Source organism: Rhodnius prolixus, unplaced genomic scaffold, assembly GCF_049639745.1.
Source record: "Rhodnius prolixus isolate KJV_2025 unplaced genomic scaffold, Rpr scaffold_6, whole genome shotgun sequence".
Taxonomy (NCBI): Eukaryota; Metazoa; Arthropoda; class Insecta; order Hemiptera; family Reduviidae; genus Rhodnius; species Rhodnius prolixus.
In genome coordinates this window covers 3,748,435-3,771,608 of record NW_027411634.1, presented here as the reverse complement: position 1 = coordinate 3,771,608, position 23,174 = coordinate 3,748,435, and the positions used below count along the sequence as shown (strand labels likewise).

General features: G+C 33.8%; 1 protein-coding gene and 1 long non-coding RNA gene across 14 annotated transcripts in view; one reads left to right on the top strand and one right to left on the bottom strand.

Annotated features, from left to right (window-relative positions):
- LOC141461352 (CD151 antigen-like) overlaps nucleotides 1–23,174 on the bottom strand; it is a 106,548-nt gene that overhangs the window by 51,625 nt on the left and 31,749 nt on the right. For 3 of the 13 annotated variants that reach the window (XM_074142334.1, XM_074142335.1, XM_074142336.1), the window contains exons 1-5: nucleotides 9,905–10,103; nucleotides 8,588–8,710; nucleotides 8,428–8,511; nucleotides 5,307–5,522; nucleotides 1,380–1,628 (exon numbers count right to left, since the gene is read on the bottom strand). The gene's annotated coding sequence lies outside the window, so the exon portion shown is untranslated. Of the gene's footprint in view, nucleotides 1–1,379; nucleotides 1,629–5,306; nucleotides 5,523–8,427; nucleotides 8,512–8,587; nucleotides 8,711–9,537; nucleotides 9,690–9,904; nucleotides 10,104–10,158; nucleotides 10,180–10,277; nucleotides 10,429–11,186; nucleotides 11,250–11,491; nucleotides 11,580–11,752; nucleotides 11,805–23,174 lie in introns of those variants that run through there. The other 10 variants (XM_074142338.1, XM_074142342.1, XM_074142341.1 and 7 more) reach the window with 10 other exon arrangements.
- The window catches only part of LOC141461358 (uncharacterized), a 49,052-nt gene continuing 37,817 nt past the window's right edge, over nucleotides 11,940–23,174 (top strand). The window contains exon 1 of the long non-coding RNA XR_012462799.1: nucleotides 11,940–12,201. This is a non-coding gene — a long non-coding RNA (uncharacterized lncRNA). The remainder of the gene's footprint in view (nucleotides 12,202–23,174) is intronic.

Sequence of the window (23,174 nt, the reverse complement as noted above, 5' to 3'; positions counted from 1 at the left end):
AATGGAAAATAGATTTCCTCAGTTGTCTACTACAGGACAAGCACTGTCAAGACCAGTTACCATCGCGTGGGATACAAGGGTGCCACATTTTACGGCTATTTTGCGTATTATTTATTAATTAATTTATTTCATGCAAATGACCCGAAAGGTTAAAATTATTTTCTTTCATTCCTAAAAATGATTGTAATTAAATAACCTGTCAGCAAAATTTTTTTCGGCGAACTACTTTTAAGTGGGGGGGATTATAAGGGAAGAATGAGGTTAAACTATGACCTAAAAGGTCGCCTAATGTACGATTTCAAAATAAATAACATTTGGTGGTTCTATCACACAGGAAATCATCAGAAATTTAAAACAGCAACCTCGTTGTATTGCAGAAAAGGTGGTCTATTAGATAGCCTAGAAGTACAAGAAATTTAGGCCAAACTTTCACACTAAAATTATTAAAGAGCGTCAAAAAGAGAAAGTGAAAAAACATGGAGCTGGAATTAAACGCAATAGAAATAGACTGCTGGGGTTATTAGTGCGGATAAGGATGGCATCTGCTAGTCATAACGTGATACACTGTAATGGTTGGATACTTGGAGAGAATAGGTGAGAGTAGAATCCAGGGTCATCCTGGAGTGAGAAGAGAAACAACGTCATGCAGATGTGTTAACTGGGCAATGCAGAGTTGTAGCAAAACAAAAATTGCAATTGAATAAGCAAAATCGGGTAGCTTAGAATGGAAGAAATGAAAATTATTGAAGAGCTAAACTCATGTTAAGAGTTGCGACTTTCATGAAATCAAAATAAAATCAACCCCGAAACGGTACTTCGCTTTAATATTCAGCAGAACAAAACGAACAAGTAAAAAATACAAACTAAATGAGCATCTATTACTGATGCAACACGATTCAAACTAGCTGAACACTGTTATAGAAACATGAAAGTGGACCTAAACTAAATTACAGTTTTGTTAAAGATAAGAGAACACTTAAAAAAATTATTTCAAACTGCCGCATATATTGTGTGCAAAAAGAAGTCACAAATGGATAACAGTTTTTTTTAAGTATGCACACTACCCAGTTACGAAACAATAAATCTTGTCCAAATTGTAGAACAAAAACTATTTAAAGAAACTAAACATTCGTTAAGGTATTCTATGTTCTATTCACATTATTTTGTTTATCAACTTGTGTTTTGTTACTTCTTTTCTATTCTCAGTAGCTAGTAAACCTTAAATGGGCTAACATTAAAAAGCTATACTTTGTGATAGACTACTACATTATACTATAAAACTAACTTTTAAACAGCATGCATGACCTAATTAAATTGTATAGAACATCTGCATGAGGCAAATACATTGCTGACTAAAATACAAATTTATATGAACTCACCTGTTAAAATAAGAGTTAGTTTAATCTTTCTCCAGTTTTCTTCTGAAAACATTATTTTGAATAATTCCATTGATGTTGAACCCAAGACATTGAATTCCGACTTGTAACGCTAAGAAATAATTTCCAATTTGTTTGATGCACGACTTTGAAATTAATAAAATCCTTGCTGATTGTTTTAAATTTCATAGCTACTTATGTTTGATAAATTATCAACACACCGTAAACTACTTCATTACAATCCAATTTAACCTACAAAACAAAACGTATTGTATAAGATGAGTGACAGCCATTTTATTGCCAATGCCAGCATAATTGCCAACTTATACAAAAAGAATCCCCCTGGTAAAATAGACTAGACTTTTTATTTTTCTTTTATTATTCTCATATTGCGATCTTGTCATTTTTTTATTTTTGTTTCTTGAAATTGTTTACTCACAGAAAGTAAGTTTAGGTCTCCTATCAAATAATAAAATGGTGTTGCCGTAAATTAATATGAATACATCTCAAAAAATTAATACGAACGTTTTGGTCGAAATTCGGCAATCTGAAGTTCGACTTTGCAGAAACTTTTTTTTGTTTTAAGTTTTTTTTTTTTTTTTTTTTTAATGGCATTAACAATGTTTTGGAAACATCTTATCCTGCGGATTCAAATAAAAATCTATCAACTTGTTTAAAACTATTTCGCCGCAAACAAATTAATTTGGAGGTTCTTGTTTAAATACGTTGGAAGCTCAAATTTTACATTATATTTAAGAATACAATTGGGTGTTTGTTAGCAATTTGCAACAAAGTAACCAAAGTACAACTTTTAAGAATAGATTTTATATGCTTTCTAAGTTTTTTTAAGAACGATGTTTTGTTTGAAGTGAACAGATTTTCATGTTGCACAGAATTTAGTCTTATAAAATATTAACTAATTATTGCATTCATTCCACATCAATCTATCACAATAGATCAAACTTAAACATAAATAACTTCTTGCAACCTTCCCTATGAAAAAAGACATTTAAGAACATAAGGAAGCAGTAAAAATAAATTACAATAGATAAATGTTTAGATGTTTTTACAAAAGCCTAAAATAAACTTTACAAAGCAAACCGAGAACGAAGTTACGTTACTTATGATTCTTAGTCATGTCCGCTCAACCATAACGCTGAGTTTATTTATAGAAAGTTTTTTTTTTCCTTTTTTTAAACATAGAAGTGACCGCAACTCAGAAATTAACGTGGAAAACTGAAAATCAAAACCTTACAACACGTTCTCAGAGCAGAGTAAGAGAGAATTCAAAAAAATAAAAAAGTGACCCTTCGTGACTAATGTTAATGGCATCATGGCGGCAACATAAGTGTATTTATATTTATTCAATATATTTTTTATAAACGATAAGCAGTGACTATCAAGAAAGTAGATAACCTTCAAGCTGGGTTATAATATATATACATATGCAAAAGATAATCACACAATGCTGATTCATATAATAAATTAGGTCGATTCTAATATTTGTATTCATTCTACTACTGAGCGTAAAAACAAGGAAAATTGAAATTTTAATTTATCAATGGAATTAGGAGATTTGAAGTCCTTTGAACTCGAAAAAACAATCATTATCCCGAAATATTTTTTCCCTTTATCTATATTTATGTTAGAATAAATATCTCAAATAATCTCTTATAAAGGAGCTGAGAAGATGATAAGGCAATGGTTTCGGCTAAAATCTATCATCCGGAGTACAACTTCAGAATTCTGTGGTACAATAATGAATATCTTTCAACATTTTGGATTATCATCTAAGAATATATTGGTTTCGTGACCGTAAATTGTTAAACTTAGGATGGATGATTTGCGAGGAATCGGTCAAATAAAACAACTCGTCTCTTTGCCAACGTTTCGTCAAATATATTGTCCTCTTCAGGGCGTGGCTATGCGGGTTGGTTGAGTTACAGAAACTGATTTGAGTTACAGTTTCTATAACTCAACCAACCCGCATAGCCACGCCCTGAAGAGGACAATATATTTGTCGAAACGTTGGCAAAGAGACGAGTTGTTTTATTTGACCGATTCCTCGCAAATCATCCCTCCTAAGATTATCATCTAACTTTGGATGTTCAAGAGGTCTTATCAAGCTTTATTCTGCTTGTCTATAAGATTACCTGAAGCAATTTCGAAGTTACTTGATCACTTCCAGGTCATTACTAATGTTTGCAGTGAGTGTTCCATGTTATATAAATTTTTTTAAATATTTTTTTCAATAAAATATCAAGGAGTAAAAAAAAAGGTGGATAATAATGCAGTAAGGATTTGATTGCTATTAGTTCCCAAGTGTATACCTAAGTATACACCTAAAGTTTAAACTTGCTGCAATTTCGTGTTACGAGGAGTTACAGAGTTCCCATGACACACACCCACCCTCACTTTCTAGGATCAAGGAGGGGGAGGGAGGAACCTGTAATAAATTTACGAAGATTCTAGAAGCTTCCTGCTAATAGATAGCCCGGTCACGACTTTGATCCTTATTACATCACTAGTTCACCTTTGTAAGGTTAACCAAGACTAATGCATTTTACCAACCAAAACGAAAATATCATGATTTACAGTTGCTCTAGGGCTACAGAAGAGCACCATTCTAGATAGCAGTTTTAAAGTGGTTATTTACTGCTCACATCAATTGGTTAATATAACCGGAAGATTAGTATAGAAAAAAAAAAAAATAAAAAGGAAATGGATAATAATTATAGACCTCCAGTGAAGATAGGCAAATCAGGATAACTATGTTGTGCAATCTTGGCAGGATATCTAGTAGTAGTATAACGGTTTAGAACTGGAATGTCAAGTATTGAACAATGCCCAACCAATCTATAGGTATCTGTAGTGAATCAGTTTTTAATATGGCACAATCTAATTTTATATTTGACTTTCTTCATTTTAAAATACAATGTCTTAGCATAAATTTAATAAAGAAGGACCATTATGTTTCGCTGTTGATAAAATATTATGGTGATGATGAGCCCGTACTTTTGTACATAATTGATAATTTTGGGCAAAGCTTATTAAAAAAGAGTAAGAATTTTTATTAAAAAATATGATTTATAATTCTATAATAAAATGTTACGGAGGTAGGAAGCATGATATCGTAGCATCCACAAAACCCCGCACGAATCAGTATTCTCTGTGAAGATGTTTTAAATTAGAGTTTCATGCTTAGAACTTGTTTAGAACGAATTCATTTGCGAAGGACTTGGACTTGAAAACCCAAGAAATCCATACTGCTGAAGAGAGGTTAACACCTGTGGTGCACCTTGGGCAGGTATTCTTCGCGCTTGCAACAAGATCAGGAGATCAGGATCATAATTTTTTAAGGCGTCAGAGACCCATCAGCGGATAGTGAGCTATAAGAAGCTCCTAGGAAGAGAAAAATTTAAGGGCCAGCCAGCTGGATTTGAACCTCAGCGTGGGAATCCACCAGTATCAACTACCAACACAGCTAATCCTCTGTTTTTAATCATGGTTATGTCACAAAAAAAGTAGTTTTTTTTTTTTTAAATCCCACGCTCATATCTCTATTTTAAATCTGAGGGCAGCCGGAAACAAAGCCTTCTCACACTAACTCTGGAAGTGACGTTTGACGCGATTTAATATTTTTTAAAGCCATGACTTAGAAATGTTTAAAATCTAGAAAATACAGATCTTTTCATGATAACAGTACTAAGTTTAAGCGCATGTTTCAGAAACAAGCACTATACTCGTAACAGTAGGACAAATTAATTAGTGAACTTATCGCTAAATTAAGCATGAAATTAAAACCGTGCTTTATTAGTTCCTCTGCGGCTTTTAATAATCTTCCTCTTTTAATAAATCCAATAGAAAGTTCCATCAACCAAAATTAAATTTTAATAAGTTATAATTTATCTTCAAAACAATTTTAATTACAAAAAGAGCTGGATGGCCGTGACGAGTCTTGATTTAAAAATCTGATACTTTCTTCCGCCCCCAATGCTAAGCTTCTCGGCTGAGAGATTGTCCGGTATCTTGAGCCCAATAAACTGTAAAATCTTTGCACATCTGAAACTTGGCATTTCCATTTACTTTTCCGGAAGAGAAAGGACCTCTAGCATTACGGTGAAATGTTCGTTTTGGTGTTTTAACCTGAAATGAAGTAAATAAATGTTCAGTGGACTTAAACATGTAATCTAAAAGTGATGGTGCGTGGAAATTTATCTGTCGCATTTCGCGAGCCTAGGAGATGATCCAGCAACTTAAATTTTGGAAAAAAGTGAGAAGAAAAATATGTAACTAATGGTAAGACACAGATTGAGTCAACCCTTGGCATACAATAAAGTAATGCCTACTTTTTGCAGGAGCACTTGTAAGTCCAACTACCAAATTATAGGTGTCATCGATGCAGGTGACAAGCAAGCGTACCTAAGTAAAAAAGTTTTCATATTAAATAGAATCCAAGGCCTTAAAATTGAACCCAGCACCACAATAAATCTTAGCGCTGATGGTCTTGGCCCTTTATACCCTAACCCTCGAAAAAAAAAATTTATAAAAAGCTGGAATCTCGAGATTAACCAATTTACTTTTTGGAAAAGGTGAGATAAACAATAATTAATATGCTATCTATTCTTTTCAGGAGCACTTTACTTCCGACTAACAAATTATAGGTGTCGTTGATGGAAATATGAAAAATAAAAATAAACAGAAAATGTATTCAAACCCTATAACCAAATCTAAAATCTGTATATGACTATCTAATCATCAAATTTGAAGAATTGATGATGTGTCTAATGATGGAGGAAATTTTACAGTAATGGCCATATTTACTCACAGCATAATAACGAGACCCCTGCTAGGCTGACCGTTCACTATTATTGTCACTGCAAAGCCTAGATTATAGTATTCTAGGCTATTGTCAAAAACCGAAACATCAAAGGCTAGTACCGTTTGAAATCAAGACTACAATGAAATCTGGACAATACTCTGCCCAAAGCGTAATTGTAGTTTCCCTAATCCTGGATTTACTTTCTGGCTGGGAGTGCTTCACATTAGTGGCGCATTACTGTAGAGATTTAACCAGTTTATAAATCCAAATAGGGTTTGCGAAAGTCTGCCAATGCCATTGTTATACGATTCTTAAATTTAAAACTCATGTGAAAACTTACGACTTTTACTTCATACGATTCCTACTAAGGTTCTAACCTAATACATTTCCAAACTTAGAATTTTAAACCAATATTATAATCGATTGTCAAACTGCGCATTTCACAGAAATTACAAGAGTAGAGAGAACTACTCCCATCTGTCCTCAAAATGCCTTAAAAAACAATTTCTCCGAGAAAAACTATTCATACAAAAGTTTACAGATCTAAATGGGATGTAAGTTCAAAATTTAGACCAATCGTAGGAGCCATTAAATGAGAAAAATTCATTCAGTAATGCGATACTGCTAGCTACACATTTAACCTTTCTTTCTTTTTTATTGTATACGTAGAATTTTACAATAAATTGAAAACTTAACTAAAAGTAAGTCTACCCACCGCCCTATACAAGAAAAGCTCTTCATTGAATTTTCTTTTAAAAATCTAAGTGGTAAATCACAATGTGTACAAAATTTGAACACATCTCATATTCACAAAGAAATACTTCTTTTTTTTCGAACTCAATAAACATATCTTCATGTAAAAATTCAATTTCCAATATTACACAAGAAGAATATATACATTCTTAGGCTGGAAACATAGTGGAGCGGCGAGCAAAGCGGCGAAAACAAACCCAAGTTAACCGTATGGGACCGCGCATAGTGGAGTGCAAAGCGAAGATAGAGCAAAGCGTTATGACATGTTTAATATCTTCGCTCTCATCGCGCTCAATTTTTAAAGGTTATTGCTCATAGGTTATGAATATTATACATTTATTGGTTTAGTTTGTCTAAAGAAACCTCTGTGGAACCATAATATTAGCGAAGCTACAATAGTTTTTAATAATTAATAGTTAAAATTATTTAACAATTAGTAGTTAATGGAGAATTCAGGTAATTTTTGCTACATTTAATTTGGTTCTCATTCCCTTAATGCTAACTTTCATCTAAATAATAGGCAAAATTAAATTACATTTTCACGTCCTACTACTTCTGATCAGAATGAATTTTCCAATCCTTCTTCTGTAGCGTCGTACTACTCCAGTTTTTCAGCTGAATAACATTAATTTACGACAAATCATGGTGTAGTGATTTAATAAAATTATTGTGTTTTTTTAATTGACTAATTTCTTTTTATCTGCATATATTTCTATTTATTTTTATTTATTTTGAATTTCTTACCTTAAAGTAACTGCTAGGATTAATGGGGTTACACAGATTTGTATTTAGTTAATAATTTAGTTAATTTTTCTATATTGTGCCTAACTCATGTTATGAGTTGTATTACTCAAAAACAATAAAATTTGATTTTGATTAATGGGGTTACACTGGGCTAGTATGTAATCAAATGTTGATATAGATATTCGAAAACACGCATGAAACTTGCCAGGATGCTCCCGAAGTTGTTGGTAAAAGTGATGAAATTCACCAAGTTCATTTCTAAACTTATTTATGTCATGTACACTGCAGCTCCTACTAATAAGCTGCTGCAAATACCAAAGTTTCAAGGAAGAATTTTCATATAAAAATAGTTCCTCCATCTTGTTTTGTCAAAAGGAGAACGCGACTAAACTCGTCACTATGTGCATGCGAATCTTTGCTCACTGCTCGTCGCTCTCTTTGATTTGAAGCAGCTATCATCGCCGCTTTTCTCGCCGCTCCACTATGTTTCCAGCCTTATGCAGCGATGGCGAAGCTACAAATTAACGAAACGACACTCTCGAGATATTAATGTTTATAATTTATTTAACGATATTTACTTTTCAAGCAATAATAAAACCTTGTTTGATTTATAGTGATTTTGATAAAATTACTTGCAGTTTTCATTCATTTCCTTTTCTTTTTAGTTATGGCTAAATAATACGAAAAAATACAAATAAATAAATACAAATTTGTATAAGCAATAAGAAATACCTTGATTTGCTTTTGTGATTTCCCAAAAATGACAATCGATTCATCATATTAGTAATCATTTTATATTTAAATAAATATCCCCGCCTAAAAAAAAAGAACCTACAATAAATTATTCATTCAGTTAAAATAAATTCTAATGCATACAATGAAACGATTTAACCTGTCAACTTATACAAGCGTGATACAAATGATCCCTTCTATTGGCAACACTAGCTGGGAGGAAATCATGGTTATATGCATCTTTAGGTGGTAATGTCTTGCGCCATAATACACAAATAAGTTTCTGTAACAATGAATAAAAAAATAATAATAATAAAAATACTCTGGTCTGTGAAACTCTATATGGTTCCCTCTTAATGCGTTTATGTTTGGTAATCGTGAAGGCTCACTATCAATATACCGTCAAAATCTTCAGGAAGTGATGCTACCGCGTTTAAGCAAGACCCCCCTAAATACAGCATGCTGAAGCTAGATCATGATGTTAGAAAGAACGATCTGTTCATAGAGAGTAGAAATTTAAAATTTAAGTATAAAAGGGGTGCCCCATTTAGCCTAATTTGGGTTTTCAATAAGTTATTATAAAGTGAGAGATAAAAAAAAAACAACAAATTCTGGTTGGCAATAGAACGTATTTGTACCTTACCACCTCCAGCTGCGTGTTGTCTAAGAGTATTTGAAAGAAAAACTGGTGAGGGAAATAAATGAAGATGGCATACAGCTTAAACGAAATCAAACTGGAATTAGGAATATATTGGGAAACTAAGATACAAAAAAGCTGGACATATGGAAAGAATATCAGAATGACGCGCACAGTAAACAATTTTCCAAGGAAGCCTGGACGGAACTAGGATCTAGACGGAGGTAGATCGTGGAAGCATTGGCGAGATGATTTTTAGAGAGATACAGAAAGTTCCGGGAGTGACATGAGATAGGAGCCGATGGTGATCTGTGGTTTGTCAGGCTATATTTTGGGCTGTAGCGCCTGTGGGTAGGAAGGGATAAAAGTGATAAGCCTTTAAGTACCTTTGCAAACCCAGAATTCGATTTATACCCCCTCTCTCAAGCTTACTCTTTCTCACAAGCATATATTTTAAAATTATGGTGACCCACCTTTATGAGAATTATTTAAAGACCATCAAGACCTTGGCATTTGTTTACAAAAAGTTTGAAGGTAAACATTTTATGATCGTAAAAAAAGGAAGCAATCTTGCTGCGACAGACTTCGACACGGGATGTGGTCTGTTAAGCGCACATCTTATTGGCTATAAAATATTGTATTTAAATTAGTTTCACCAAGAGAAAATAATTTTTAAAAATATGACCATATTTATAGCTTTGTGTGGGTGAGAAATTTATATTCTGCGACCACCCATGTTAACTATATGATTCTCTAAGAAATGAATCTTTGCCATAAAATTAAAACAAAAAAAGGAAGGAACACTCTCAAAACCTTACTATTTTCAAATTTATAACTCACATATAATCTTCAAAACCCTGTCGAATTTATCTCTCATTCAGACGTTTCTTCAATTGAATGTTCCGGAAAAATTGTTTTATAAAGATAGACAAATCAACCCACATACAATTAAAAACAACTTTTAGGGTTTCTGCAAATAAAGTCTATCATTTCTTCAGTAATCAACACATTTTTGTAAATTACACACTAGTAAGTCATCCTGCACAAAAGTAAATATCCTAAGATAAAAACAAAAAACAGTTTGTTCAACTTACATACGCTCATGTTTACACAGTTATGACACTAAATTTACACAGGTGTACATTCCATGTAGCTAGTTAATAGACAAATAAGCATATGTTTTAGGTTTTTGTGAGAAAACTTCATAGTATACCTTCTCCAAAGTATAATGTTGAAAAATACAATAAGCATAACTGATAAACTGACTTCGAAATTTTGTAGAACAATTCGTAATTCGCTTTTGATCAAATGTAAAGTTTAACCAACACGTATTCATGATTAGGTGATGGAAGGTTATATTTTATTAGGTTTTAATTATATTTTTGATGAAAGTTGATTACAATGTTGCCCAGAAGAAAGCGCTTTCGAACAATCCCTGATTTATAACAGACCCTCCATCCCCACAAAATTTTTACAAATATTTGTAATAAATCTGGAACTTTTTATGAATTATTTTGCGACAATTAGTCATTGGCGGATCCAGATATATTCTCTCAGTTGCTTAAATTTCATTATGATGAATGTATTTGTTTTCTTTTTTTTACTAAGAGTAGTAATTTTTATATTTAGCCGCAATACTTAACATTACCGCTTTAAAATAAGCTTAAAAATTTGAAAAACGCAACAAGGCTTATTCGGTGATAAACCCAATTCTAAAATATTTAATATTCTCTTTTAGCAGTACGAAAAATAGCAATAAAAAATGCCACAGGAAGTGAGCTATTAAACTTGAATTAGTTTTTCAATCAAGATAAAAAAAAGGAAATAACTAATGTGAACATTTTTTTTATTTACGGCCCAACAACTACAATAACAATAAACTGTAAAAAACATACACGTGGTCTGTTTATAATAAAATCATCCAACCGTAACTATGTACACGTGTCATTGGCCCCAATATATTGCGTTCTATCAACACGTACATTTTTATAAAATAAACTCATTAATCTATAACGTGTAAACAAATTATAAAATATTCTTACATAATTAATTACAATAATGAAAAAAATTATAGCGTGAGAATCAAAATAGTTAAGAACTAAATATGTATGCATGTACTTACTATTTATTTATTAACGTAATCCGATATAATTTCATCACACCATTCTGGAAAGTGATACACGACCTGAGAAAATATAAAAAAACACAAATTAATATCAAGTATCTATTTTCTAAAAAAAATCTGCCTGCAATGATTGCAATTCTACTTTATATATAATTTTTTAAATTAAACGTAAACTTGTACACCTAATAAAAATGGTGGTGATAGCAAATAAAAGAATCTTGCTAATGTGTATTTATAATTGGGCCCACATGTGCATTAATAACCATCTATTATTATTTATTGAATTTAAAGAAAAAACGTACCATATTTATTAAATAAATTTGTCGTAGTAAAAGCAGTTGTAATAAAGAAAGATCATTGAATTTATTACGTTGAATTGTATCTTAATCTTATGGAACAAGTACCAATCGATTACATGCTATGGTATAAAATGACTGAAAAGAATCATATAACTGACATTAAATAACATGGGAAAAGTTCTCTTTTCCAACTATGAGAACAAAGTATTAAATGTAATCATAAAAGAAAAATAATTACAATTAATATCCAAGCTAACAACTTACATGTGAACATAAACTCAGAGCAACTTTACGACCTCAATTCTTATTCTGCCTTCTAGAACTATAATCGATATTATGCAATTAAAAATAAACTTCTCATAATTACTTTTTTAAAAATAGTAAATAATCTACTTATTGTAATAATTATAAACTTTAACAATTATTCTTTGCGCATAAAATGAATTGATGAATTGTTTTTAATGTACAATTTTTTTAAAAATATTTCAATGAGGGCAACTGGCAATAATGTAACCCCAGTGAAAGGTTACATGATTATAGTATAAGTGTAATAAAAAAAAGAAGTTTTTAAGTTAGGCGAGATGTAGTGTTCTATTTTGGTTTTTCTATTGATTTGTAATATTTGATATCTTTGCATTTGACTCTCTCTTCCTTTTAGTCACTGAGATGATCACAGTTTTACAGTGCCAATTTTCAAGCAATCTCAAATTCTGGTAAGTACCAATTTTTGTATAGGTTTATCTAGTTTTCATTAGTTTCAGTGAATATCAGTGATTTCGTCTGTTACAGCATTTAGAGTAGAATAATGTGAAGTTTTTTGTTAAAGTTTCTCTTGTTATTAACATACTATTAAACCCTTTGAACGTTTAGTGCAATCCCAGCTTTCTAATTACCTCGAACAAAACAATCTCCTTAATCCACTCCAATCTGGCTTTCGTCCTTCTTATTCCACTCATTCTGCACTCTTGAAAATTACCCATGACTTGCAGACGGCTATTGACGACCAAAAACTTACCATCCTTATACTCCTAGACTTCTCCAAAGCCTTTGATACCGTTGACCATCATATCCTGCTATCTAAACTACAATCCCTCTCTTTTTCCAATAGCACCCTCCGTTGGTTCCAATCCTTCCTGTCTAATCGTTCCCAATTCGTTGTCACTCCCGATAGTAATCCTTCTTCACTTCTTCCTTTGTCACGCGGTGTACCTCAAGGTTCTTCCCTATCTCCCACCCTCTTCTCAATTTACATCAATGACCTTCCTCTTTCCATCTCTCATTCCCAGTATCACCTCTATGCTGATGATTTTCAGATTTACATATCCTTTTCCCCGTCGGATTTGTTTGAAGCTGTATTTAAACTTCAAGAAGACCTCAATAACATCTCAGCATGGGCCACGAACAATAAGCTTACCCTGAATGTAGAAAAGACCAAAGCTATAGTTATTGGCTCCAACCCACTCCTTAAATCATTGGCTCCTCTTCCTAATCTTTTCCTTTACAATACCCCAATAAAATATTGTTCCTCTGTGAAAAACCTTGGTATCACCAAACCAATGTTAGAATGTACACACAAGGTCGATCTTTTTCGAAATAACAATCGCAAATAGTAGAGGAAAAAGTGGAAATTGGTGCCCAGTTCGTATGATTGTAAGGTAATTTCCATCTCTGAAGTCCCAAACCAAACCAATGTTAGAATGTACACACAGGGTCACTCTTTTTCGAAATAACAATCGCAAATAGTTTAGGAAAAAGTGGGAATTGGAGCCCAGTTCGTATGATTGTAAGGTAATTTCCATCTCTGAAATCGCAAACCAAACCAATGTTAGAATGTACACACAGGGTCACTCTTTTTCGAAATAACAATCGCAAATAGTAGAGGAAAAAGTGGAAATTGGTGCCCAGTTCGTATGATTGTAAGGTAATTTCCATCTCTGAAGTCCCAAACCAAACCAATGTTAGAATGTACACACAGGGTCACTCTTTTTCGAAATAACAATCGCAAATAGTAGAGGAAAAAGTGGAAATTAGTGCCCAGTTCGTATGATTGTAAGGTAATTTCCATCTCTGAAGTCCCAAACCAAACCAATGTTAGAATGTACACACAGGGTCACTCTTTTTCGAAATAACAATCGCAAATAGTAGAGGAAAAAGTGGAAATTGGTGCCCAGTTCGTATGATTGTAAGGTAATTTCCATCTCTGAAGTCCCAAACCTAACCAATGTTAGAATGTACACACAGGGTCACTCTTTTTCGAAATAACAATCGCAAATAGTAGAGGAAAAAGTGGAAATTGGTGCCCAGTTCGTATGATTGTAAGGTAATTTCCATCTCTGAAGTCCCAAACCAAACCAATGTTAGAATGTACACACAGGGTCACTCTTTTTCGAAATAACAATCGCAAATAGTAGAGGAAAAAGTGGAAATTGGTGCCCAGTTCGTATGATTGTAAGGTAATTTCCATCTCTGAAGTCCCAAACCAAACCAATGCTAGAATGTACACACAGGGTCACTCTTTTTCGAAATAACAATCGCAAATAGTAGAGAAAAAAGTGGAAATTGGAGCCCAGTTCGTATGATTGTAAGGTAATTTCCATCTCTGAAGTCCCAAACCAAACCAATGTTAGAATGTACACACAGGGTCACTCTTTTTCGAAATAACAATCGCAAATAGTAGAGGAGAAAGTGGAAATTGGAGCCCAGTTCGTATGATTGTAAGGTAATTTCCATCTCTGAAATCACAAACCAAACCAATGTTAGAATGTACACACAGGGTCACTCTTTTTCGAAATAACAATCGCAAATAGTAGAGGAAAAAGTGGAAATTGGTGCCCAGTTCGTATGATTGTAAGGTAATTTCCATCTCTGAAGTCCCAAACCAAACCAATGTTAGAATGTACACAGGGTCACTCTTTTTCGAAATAACAATCGCAAATAGTAGAGGAAAAAGTGGAAATTGGTGCCCAGTTCGTATGATTGTAAGGTAATTTCCATCTCTGAAGTCCCAAACCAAACCAATGTTAGAATGTACACACAGGGTCACTCTTTTTCGAAATAACAATCGCAAATAGTAGAGGAAAAAGTGGAAATTGGAGCCCAGTTCGTATGATTGTAAGGTAATTTCCATCTCTGAAGTCCCAAACCAAACCAATGTTAGAATGTACACACAGGGTCACTCTTTTTCGAAATAACAATCGCAAATAGTAGAGGAAAAAGTGGAAATTGGAGCCCAGTTCGTATGATTGTAAGGTAATTTCCATCTCTGAAATCACAAACCAAACCAATGTTAGAATGTACACACAGGGTCACTCTTTTTCGAAATAACAATCGCAAATAGTAGAGGAAAAAGTGGAAATTGGTGCCCAGTTCGTATGATTGTAAGGTAATTTCCATCTCTGAAGTCCCAAACCAAACCAATGTTAGAATGTACACAGGGTCACTCTTTTTCGAAATAACAATCGCAAATAGTAGAGGAAAAAGTGGAAATTGGTGCCCAGTTCGTATGATTGTAAGGTAATTTCCATCTCTGAAGTCCCAAACCAAACCAATGTTAGAATGTACACACAGGGTCACTCTTTTTCGAAATAACAATCGCAAATAGTAGAGGAAAAAGTGGAAATTGGAGCCCAGTTCGTATGATTGTAAGGTAATTTCCATCTCTGAAATCCCAAACCAAACCAATGTTAGAATGTACACACAGGGTCACTCTTTTTCGAAATAACAATCGCAAATAGTAGAGGAAAAAGTGGAAATTGGTGCCCAGTTCGTATGATTGTAAGGTAATTTCCATCTCTGAAGTCCCAAACCAAACCAATGTTAGAATGTACACACAGGGTCACTCTTTTTCGAAATAACAATCGCAAATAGTAGAGGAAAAAGTGGAAATTGGTGCCCAGTTCGTATGATTGTAAGGTAATTTCCATCTCTGAAGTCCCAAACCAAACCAATGTTAGAATGTACACACAGGGTCACTCTTTTTCGAAATAACAATCGCAAATAGTAGAGGAAAAAGTGGAAATTGGAGCCCAGTTCGTATGATTGTAAGGTAATTTCCATCTCTGAAGTTCCAAACCAAACCAATGTTAGAATGTACACACAGGGTCACTATTTTTCGAAATAACAATCGCAAATAGTAGAGGAAAAAGTGGAAATTGGTGCCCAGTTCGTATGATTATAAGGTAATTTCCATCTCTGAAGTCCCAAACCAAACCAATGTTAGAATGTACACACAGGGTCACTCTTTTTCGAAATAACAATCGCAAATAGTAGAGGAAAAAGTGGCAATTGGAGCCCAGTTCGTATGATTGTAAGGTAATTTCCATCTCTGAAATCACAAACCAAACCAATGTTAGAATGTACACACAGGGTCACTCTTTTTCGAAATAACAATCGCAAATAGTAGAGGAAAAAGTGGCAATTGGAGCCCAGTTCGTATGATTGTAAGGTAATTTCCATCTCTGAAATCACAAACCAAACCAATGTTAGAATGTACACACAGGGTCACTCTTTTTCGAAATAACAATCGCAAATAGTAGAGGAAAAAGTGGAAATTGGTGCCCAGTTCGTATGATTGTAAGGTAATTTCCATCTCTGAAGTCCCAAACCAAACCAATGTTAGAATGTACACACAGGGTCACTCTTTTTCGAAATAACAATCGCAAATAGTAGAGGAAAAAGTGGAAATTGGTGCCCAGTTCGTATGATTGTAAGGTAATTTCCATCTCTGAAGTCCCAAACCAAACCAATGTTAGAATGTACACAGGGTCACTCTTTTTCGAAATAACAATCGCAAATAGTAGAGGAAAAAGTGGAAATTGGTGCCCAGTTCGTATGATTGTAAGGTAATTTCCATCTCTGAAGTCCCAAACCAAACCAATGTTAGAATGTACACACAGGGTCACTCTTTTTCGAAATAACAATCGCAAATAGTAGAGGAAAAAGTGGAAATTGGAGCCCAGTTCGTATGATTGTAAGGTAATTTCCATCTCTGAAGTTCCAAACCAAACCAATGTTAGAATGTACACACAGGGTCACTCTTTTTCGAAATAACAATCGCAAATAGTAGAGGAAAAAGTGGAAATTGGTGCCCAGTTCGTATGATTGTAAGGTAATTTCCATCTCTGAAGTCCCAAACCAAACCAATGTTAGAATGTACACACAGGGTCACTCTTTTTCGAAATAACAATCGCAAATAGTAGAGGGAAAAGTGGAAATTGGTGCCCAGTTCGTATGATTATAAGGTAATTTCCATCTCTGAAGTCCCAAACCAAACCAATGTTAGAATGTACACACAGGGTCACTCTTTTTCGAAATAACAATCGCAAATAATAGAGGAAAAAGTGGAAATTAAAGCCTAGATAGTGTGATTAACTGTTAACTTCCGCTTCTAAGGTCTCTAAACCAGACCAGTATTAGAATGTATAATCAGGGTCATCCTTTCTTTGAAGGTAGAGGTGCAAATATTTGAGGAAAAGTGGGATATTCAAGCCTGGTTAGTATGATTAATTGGTAACTTCCGTTTCTTTATTCCATTTCTTAGAATGTAAACACATAGTTACACTTTTTTTTGTTGTTGTGGAATGATCACGCTAGGAAGAAGTTGGAAATTCTGGTCTGTTTGTGCATGAAAAATATATCTTCCGTTTCTTGTGTCTTAAAACCGCTTTTATTAAGAGGTAGAAGTTGAAGTTCACGATGAAAAAGTAAAAAATGTAAAATTAAAAACAACTTCGAAGAAATATTTCAAAAAAGTGGGAAGAATTTTATAAAATGGTATTTTTAGCAGAGGTTTTCATTGCTTAATTGTCAGTACCTATAATGGGCTATTGTAGCTTCCGGCGTTTTTTTTTTTTTTTGAGTTACGTTGGGAGAAAGAATGTGATTTTTTTTTTGTTTACAAAGATTTTGAGATTTCGATGGCCCCTCTCCCAACTAGAAAGCAGTCATATGACCCCTAAAGTAGTCTTTAACTGAATAGCGTACATAAATACTTGAACTATAGAGATAAAAGACCAGCACTTTAGTTTACCACACGCAGCTCTCTTTTACAGGCTTATCTGATCAAACCGGAAATACTTTACCTTTTACAACGTAGGTTTACAAGGTATAGTTGAAAATTTCCAAGCACTCGTCGTTTTACTTTTTGTATTATATATTTAATAGTAGATGTTTATCTAAATGGAGGATAATAGACGGTTTTTAGCAGAAACCTGGTGGGCTCAGACTAAGGGGTCTTTCTGATGTTACGGGGACTACAAGAGACCAAGAGAGGATACTGCACTATTTGTTGGTGTGGTGGGGGACTATTTAGGAAGGAGATATAAGGTTAGCGGATGTTTGGAAAAGATAAGATTGCCCATATATCTCGTACAGAATGGTTATGTTGGAGGTGAGGGCAGCAGTCAAGGTCGAGTTTGCCTCTCTACCTGAATCACCTAAGGTGCGTCACCGTTTCTTATTTGAAGTTCTCTGCCACCTACAGTTGGATTTATAACCTGGGCAGTGAAAGAGCCGTTGTTTTAGTGACTCCTATACACTAATCATACTTCTCGTGAGAAGTTCTACCTTTCTACAGTGCTAAGTCTGCCTTTTTGGATAAGTCCCTCCTTCTCCAGCTTAAATCTAAAAACATTCCTTATGAATGAAATAAAATATGATCTGGCAACACTCTAGATTCTGGAGGTACTCAGAAGACAAAATAGTTTTCTTTTCCAATGAAAAAAAAACTTAATTTCAGAAATTTGATATGAATTTTCCTTATAAAAGAAAGAAACTTATTAACCTAATTCCCAGAAAAATGCACATAATAATTTACATGAATAAAACGAATGCAAACTGAAAATAATTAACTTACAAATTAAAAAAGTTATAGAGAACTTTCACATGAAAATAATTGAAGCGTACAGAAACACTTGAATAAAATGGTATAAGGTTAATGTACTTTGGGAATTGCAGAAGTCGTACGTGTTCAATTTTGAGTCAGCTGTAATACAAATTAGTTTTTTTTGGAGGGAAAAATGATAATTTGAGTTGATTCGTTCAAGAAAAAACGAATCAGCTCGAAACGACACATCATTAATACATATTAAAAACTAAAAATGTTCTTTGAATTAATTTTATTGATGAGCACACCTTAGTTTTGCTTTACGAAATGCGAACTGTGATTTCCCTACCGTCTTAGATATTCCCTTTTTTTTTTTAGTGGCCTCCAAAAATAGACTCATATTTCTGTGTATTAAAGGGAGAAAGGGAACAGTTTTAAATCCAATGGGGCATTTAGTTTCAAAATTGATTTAGAAAACATGACTTCAGCATCCCGTTTCATATTTAACTTTAGGAATGAAATTACTCCTACACACTCCAGAGATGCTCGTGAGAAATTCTCTCTTCCTTGGTGTACGTATAAAAGACCACCTCCGTTCTAATCTTAAAACCTATCCTTCATTTAAAAAAAAAAAAAAAGAAGAAAAAAGCCTAAATATTTACATTCAATCGGAAGATTAATGCAACAGGTACGACCTAAACAATACAGTAATTACTCTTTGACAGTATAGACAGCCAAACAACTCTCCCTAAGTGAATCCTTAAGACTCCCTTTCTCCTCAACCATTCTATGGGTGTATGTAATGTATAGTCTTTGTAGAACAAAGAAAGTAAAAAAAAAAGGAAAAAGTTTATGTATTGTTGTTCTCTTTGTTACGGTACAATAGGCTGATTTGTTCCGAACTTTTGTTCCGTTATTTTCTTCCTGAAGCGGCAATACTTCCACATTCCTTTCTAAGAGAGAGCCTAATCAATCATTTTAATTACATTGATTTTAATTAATCATTCACGAGCATAAAATTAATCAGAATTTTTTTTTTTAAAGACCAATCAAAATCATTTTTAGAGATTTAAATAATTTTGTTGATGCTTGAAGTTGAAAGTAATTGGCTATTTTTTCAGGCGAGGCTTAACGTCCCACAACCAATTAGCTGTCGAGGTCAGGAGCGGAAAGCTTATACCTTTTACTGTAAAACATTTTTTTCTAACAAATAAAAAGTAGTCCTATGCAAGATTCGAACTGCCGATCTCTCACACAATAATCCAAACTCTTGACCACTAGACCAACACGCGCCACTGCTTGGTGATTCATTCAAAATTATAAAATACTATAATAAAAGTTAATACAGGTTTTTCGTCATAATTTTTTTTACTAGTTCTGATCATTTGTGAAAATCAGCAATCCGTCGGAAATACGTAATATGAGCAGATAAGATGAAAAGACAACGTTAACATTTTTATTACTTCCTCTGAAAAATTTATAAATTTAGATAGCATTTAGTTCCAGAAACGAAAACGGTAGGTAATGTCGACTTAAAATATTTTATCTTCAAACATAAGAACAACCAATTGTTATAATAATAATAAAAATAAATAAACAGCAGTAAAAAAGATATATACATCAAGTACAAAATAACTATTATTGGTGCCTCAAGATCAATATAAACGTGTGTGGTCCACAAAGCTTGATACTTGAGGTGTAAAACATGTAACCGATGGAGCGTGAATCGATCTCTGATGAAGGGTATTGATACGAGACCTTCTCCAGCATCACATAGTGAGCAGCTGTAGGTGTAGCACTACTGTGAACTACTACAACACTATTTTTTCTAATAGAAAAATTAATTTTATTTTCTACGTTGCTATTGGTATCGAAAGGGAGTTTTTACAAAAATTAATATAATTATGATACATTAAATTGGTAAATAACAATTGCGAAAATGCGAACAATATCACGCATTCACACTTATTTAAAGTACAAATGCACATACATGAGAAAATGTAGAACATAAACCTTAGATAGTGAGATTTAAAGGTACTTAATCTGAACTCCCAATATCAGACTAGTGTTAGAATGCCCACACCTCGTCACCCTATTTTGATTGTGCCATCGCCAATAATCAAGGAAAAAGTGTGAGAGATAGGAAAAAGGAAATAGTGGAAATTGAAGCCCAGTTCGTACGATTCAAAGGTAATTTCCGTCTCTGAAGTCCTCAAACAAAACGAATGTTAGAATATACACACGTGGTCACTCTTTTTTGAAGTTACTAACGCAAATAAGAGTGGAAGAAGGTGAAATTGAAGCCCAGTTCGTACGATTAAAAGGTAATTTCCGTCTTTGAAGTCCTGCAACGGACCAGTGTAGAATGTACACAGCTGGTCACTCTTTATCGAACGTACAATCGCAAATAAACCAGGAAAAATTAGAAATTCAAGCTCAGTTCATATGATTGATAGTAATTTCTGTCTCTGATGTCTCCAAACCAGACCAATGTTAGAATATACTCACGGAGTCACTATTTTTTGAAGGTACCAACGCAAATAATCGAGGAAAAATTAGAAATTCGAGTCTAGTTCTTATGATCAAAAGGTAATTTCCGTCTTTAATATCCCCAAACCAGACCAATGTTAGAATGTACACAAAGCGCCACCATTTTTTGAATGTACTAACGCAAATAATCGAGGATAACTTAGAAATTCAAGCCTAGTTCGTATGAATGAAAGATAATTTCCGTCTCAGAAGCCCAAAAACCAGACCAATGTTAGAGTGTACAAGCAGGGTCACTCTTTTTCGAAAATACAATCGGAAATAATAGAGGAAAAAATGGAAATCAAGCACAGTTCGATTGATTGTAAGGTAATTTCGGTCACAGATGTCCAAAAACTATTCCAGTGTTACAATATATACACCTGGTCGTACTTATTTGAAAGTATAAGTGCAAATAAACTAGGAAATAGTGGAAATTGAAGCCCAGTTCGTACGATTCAAAGGTAATTTCCGTCACTGATGTCTCCAACCAGACCAATGTTAGAATCTACTCACGGAGTCAATATTTTTTGAAGGTACCAACGCAAATAATCGGAGAAAAAGTCTAAATTTAAGCTTAGCTACCGTGATTAAATGTAAACTTCCGTTTCTAAGGCCCTAAAACCGGATCTGTGTAACAATGAATACTACTTGTCGTACTTTTTTGAAATTAGAAGTGCAAAAAAAACGGGAAAAAGTGGAAATTAAAGCCAAGTTCGTACGATTCAAAGGTAATTTCCGTCTCTGAAGTCCTCAAACCAAACGAATGTTAGAATATACACACGTGGTCACTCTTTTTTGAAGTTACTAACACAAATAAGAGTGGAAGAAGGTGAAATTGAAGCCCAGTTCGTACGATTAAAAGGTAATTTCCGTCTTTGAAGTCCTGCAACGGACAAGTGTAGAATGCACACAGCTGGTCACTCTTTATCGAACGTACAATCGCAAATAAACCAGGAAAAATTGGAAATTCAAGCTCAGTTCATATGATTGATAGTAATTTCTGTCTCTGATGTCTCCAAACCAGACCAATGTTAGAATATACTCACGGAGTCACTATTTTTTGAAGGTACCAACGCAAATAATCGAGGAAAAATTAGAAATTCGAGTCTAGTTCTTATGATCAAAAGGTAATTTCCGTCTTTAATATCCCCAAACCAGACCAATGTTAGAATGTACACAAAGCGCCACCATTTTTTGAATGTACTAACGCAAATAATCGAGGATAACTTAGAAATTCAAGCCTAGTTCGTATGAATGAAAGATAATTTCCGTCTCAAAAGCCCAAAAACCAGACCAATGTTAGAGTGTACAAGCAGGGTCACTCTTTTTCGAAAATACAATCGGAAATAATAGAGGAAAAAATGGAAATCAAGCCCAGTTCGATTGATTGTAAGGTAATTTCGGTCACAGATGTCCAAAAACTAGTCCAGTGTTACAATGTATACACCTGGTCGTACTTATTTGAAAGTATAAGTGCAAATAAACTAGGAAATAGTGGAAATTGAAGCCCAGTTCGTACGATTCAAAGGTAATTTCCGTCACTGATGTCTCCAAACCAGACCAATGTTAGAATATACTCACGGAGTCACTATTTTTTGAAGGTACCAACGCAAATAATCGAGGAAAAATTAGAAATTCGAGTCTAGTTCTTATGATCAAAAGATAATTTCCGTCTCTGAAGTCCTCAAACAAAACGAATCTTAGAATATACACACGTGGTCACTCTTTTTTGAAGTTACTAACGCAAATAAGAATGGAAGAAGGTGAAATTGAAGCCCAGTTCTTACGATTAAAAGGTAATTTCCGTCTTTGAAGTCCTGCAACGGACAAGTGTAGAATGTACACAGCTGGTCACTCTTTATCGAACGTACAATCGCAAATAAACCAGGAAAAATTGGAAATTCAAGCTCAGTTCATATGATTGATAGTAATTTCTGTCTGTGATGTCTCCAAACCAGACCAATGTTAGAATATACTCACGGAGTCACTATTTTTTGAAGGTACCATCGCAAATAATCGAGGAAAAATTAGAAATTCGAGTCTAGTTCTTATGATCAAAAGGTAATTTCCGTCTTTAATATCCCCAAACCAGACCAATGTTAGAATGTACACAAAGCGCCACCATTTTTTGAATGTACTAACGCAAATAATCGAGGATAACTTAGAAATTCGAGTCTAGTTCTTATGATCAAAAGGTAATTTCCGTCTTTAATATCCCCAAACCAGACCAATGTTAGAATGTACACAAAGCGCCACCATTTTTTGAATGTACTAACGCAAATAATCGAGGATAACTTAGAAATTCGAGTCTAGTTCTTATGATCAAAAGGTAAT